This window comes from Opisthorchis viverrini (assembly GCF_000715545.1).
Source record: "Opisthorchis viverrini unplaced genomic scaffold opera_v5_526, whole genome shotgun sequence".
NCBI classification, from domain to species: Eukaryota; Metazoa; Platyhelminthes; class Trematoda; order Opisthorchiida; family Opisthorchiidae; genus Opisthorchis; species Opisthorchis viverrini.
Window position 1 is genome coordinate 215,441 of NW_008752187.1, and position 3,627 is coordinate 219,067.

General features: G+C 43.4%; 1 protein-coding gene across 1 annotated transcript in view; it reads right to left on the reverse strand.

The window, feature by feature from the left end:
* Positions 1-2,246, reverse strand: part of T265_11581 (hypothetical protein) — a gene marked incomplete at both ends in the record, with an annotated part of 48,279 nt that extends 46,033 nt beyond the window's left edge. The window contains one exon of the mRNA XM_009178269.1: positions 2,213-2,246. The remainder of the gene's footprint in view (positions 1-2,212) is intronic.
* Between the last annotated feature and the right edge of the window lie 1,381 nt (positions 2,247-3,627).

Genomic DNA, 3,627 nt, shown 5'->3' on the forward strand with positions numbered 1-3,627 from the left:
AGATGACCCAAAAAACTTGGTGTTTTACAGGGTCAGGAGGTTTAGTTCGAAACATATGGCAAGTTGATAGCTCTTATTTAGTAAGAAGTCCCATGCATGACGAAAACGTCCGGGATAGGTCAGCCTCTTTTGCGTTGTTTTGGCTGCTTAGATTTAGGAGCTAAAACACAGTGCTTGGCCGAACTAAAAACCCCAAAGTGAAGAGAAAACATGTAGTAAATTTGGGAGACCGACTCTAGTTGAGGAAGAAGAATAGAATGTAACCAGTGAAAAGTGCATCTTAACAGAAATATATCCACAAAAATCGGGGGATGAAAGTAAAATAACACTGTCTGGCACTCTCCAGTAAAATTCTACGTCATCATCATCATCATCATCGACAACATGACATCAATGTTCAACAACGATGTTTCGCTGCCGTACAACATGACTTGTTTGAAAGCCTTATTGTAAAGGAAAGAATAAAGGTAGATGGGGTGGGGACTTAGTGCTAGCTTAACACAATCATTTCAAGGTGCCTACACCTCCAGACATTCACTCAGGCAACCTGGACAGAAACTGCAACAAGAACAAAAACAATACTCTCTTCGGCAAACGATGGGGGTCAGCTGTTGGCTCCACCACCACCACGGTTCGTGGTTTCATATTCGACCTGACCCACTACCTTTTTGTTCTAGAAACTGGGGCGCTTATTGCTTGTAGATATGGATTTATGGTTGTAAATTGGCAAAGAGAGCTAAGTCAGTGCACCCACTCAGTGAAACTTCATTAGAAAATTTTCTTCTCTTATGATATTTTCTCCGTCGAGAAGAGTGGCTATCCCATGTATTTGATATGAACGATGGTCTGTTTAGCTCACGACTCCACTTTGCTAATTCTTTTTTCTCACCCTCTTGCTTTCGATTGGACTGTTCGCTCCCAGTCATTTTAATGGGTTCTCACTTGGTTCTAGATTGACCGTCGACTTCCGCACTGATGACTCGATGGCTCATTGCCATGCTCTTAACTTTATTTTAGGTTACTACCGAGTATCCGTGGCATCAGCTGGTCACTTCTGCTTGGTTTCAAGGCGTGCGTAGGTGGCAGATTTTCCAGAACCTGCTTCGTATTTGGCTTTACGCAAGGTTTAGGTCAATAGCATTTAGGGCTTAGGAATAGCCGAAAGCATACCTTTTAAAGATGGGTCGTATGGATTGAGAAGTTGCCTTAACATAGCTTCTGGTGAGCATAAATCGTTATTGTAACTTGCACACTACGTGTTTTTGAATGATTCTGACAGACAGAAAAGCATTGCGCGGTATTCGCATGGTGGGCAACTGTTGCGCTATCTATCGTCCTAGTTATCCTGTTAGTCTTTTCTATGTTGCTGTAGAAGAACCGTGTACTTGTTGAATTCCGCTCAACTTGCTGCGCTTCTGTGTTTGCCTTTCCGACGACCGATTCCGAGGCAACTTTGCTATCCAAATTCTTACACCCTTCTTGTTTTTTGACTGTCTCACCTTTCTCGACCGCCGACGTTTTGAATTCAAAGCTCTTCTCACCATCCGCCATCAGTGTCGAAGCCCTAGCATAAATTAAACTGCACTGTTTTTCGGGCAACGTTTGTTTTGGGAGGCCGTTAGACTGGGGGAGTGATTTGGTGTGGTGTGTATGGAACGGGGCACCGGCGTAAATGGCCTGAGGAAGGCCCTTCAGATATAGAAGCCATAGAGCCAAATGCCAGTAACTGACAACAGATATTTCTATTGGTTGCAATTCATGTTTACGCAAATAACGTAAAGGCCCGTTTTGGCTATTCGTTGTGATACTGGCATGCTACAATGTAGGGTAATCATTCCTCGCAATATACCCGGGTTTCTCTCCTACGTAAAGACAAAAGCGTTGGTTTCTAATCGAAAACTCATAATTTGCTTCCCTTTCGTTAATGTTCGGATGGTAATATCGGATGTTTAAACGTGACGAAAAACTGGAGTGTTATTTACCGGAGTGGCCTATCGTTTTTTAGAATGGAGTCAATCAAAAATATACAGGGATTGGAAAATAGAGACTGGATTTGTTGGGGTGATTGTATTCACCAGATATATATAAGCCCAGATAGTATTCAGATGTGGTGACCATTGGAAAAACCCTGCTCCCACTCATTTACTTGATTCGGAAAACTTAATTTTGACTGGACACGTGCAAGATCCCTTAAAATGTGCCATTGACTTACCAGATGCAAGAGACCACCTAATCGGATAACCAGCATTCCATATTGAAAAACCGCCTCAGTAGACATGGCAACAGGTACATCTTCAGTTCAACATTTTGGCTGACGTGTACAAGTCCACAGATTGTCGGAGGATTGTCACACAGATTGGATGTTTTCGTCAAATACCCCCTTTTAGCTTCCCCCTGCCGCTCTGTTATCAGCGATTCTCAAACTAGAATCGAAAAGCCTGTAGAGCAGCTCCTTAATTTCGCAGCACTGGACAATATGTTTGCCGGAGTGGGGACTCACCTGAGAAGCATCCAAAAGTCCTTTAGACTCTGTTCTAAATGTAATGTGTTAATTGTCAAAAGAAAATTGCTCTGCGCACAAACTATCCAATATGAAGAAAACTATTACTTAAGGAGTGCTTGCTCAGCCCGAAATTTTCACAAATTTCCCGTCGCGTATTAATTTAGTGGAAAACATGGCCGAGTAGACGCACAGTGTTCTTAGCTGCAACAATTTTACAAGTGGAATGAAACTTTTTGCTCCACAATTTCATTGTGCACTGAAGCAATCAGACCCTGGCGGAAAAGTCCGGTGGAAAAATATCCAAGTATCGTTGAGACCACAGTATGCATAAATGTGGCAAAAATGTTTGAACTGGTACTCGGAACTCAATTGCCCAATTGTTTCAGCCCACCAGGTATACGCTTGTATAAAAGTATCCAAAAACTCACTGTGTGGATGTTCTGAGAATAGCAGCCGGGTGGGTTGAAAAGGAGAATGCGACGTATTAGTTGGATGTAACAGTAAGTTGGTAACTCTCGCCAACTGTCCACATAGAAGCACAAGAGCGTAGGTTCAACGGTTTATTCTCCGAACATCTGAACACGTGGGAATTCAGAAAAGAGTGTGTCAACCATGGGGAACAGGGGGTACAAGCATACATAAACATCAGACGGTGGAAGTCACTGGGGAGGGCGGTCAATTTCATCTGTCCGGTATTCAAGGATGTCTTCATTTTCTACCATCGTTACCGCCGCCACGTCTGAAAGTAGGCGAAAGAGATTGTGCGATGGGATGGCGCGCAGTTTGACACCCGTCGGCACATTACAATGTCAAAGATTTCGAAACTTCATTTCCATTGTGTGAATACCGAGCTCCATGCTGTCAGCCAAAACTTGTTCAAACAGATCGTGGTTGAGCGTTATTTCAATTCGGGGTCAGCTCTATTTTAGTGGAAATATTTCGGACACCCGGGAGAAATTTCTCACAGCCGGTGTATCGGAGGTCGGCAACCACTATCGTGTCGTTCCGTGAAAGCAGTCCGGGTGTGGGAGCACCGAATCTTATGAAGGGTGATCACTGATGACGGTGAAGTCAGAAGAACATGTTTAAATGGAGCTAGATACTTAACACTATTCCGCATTCAA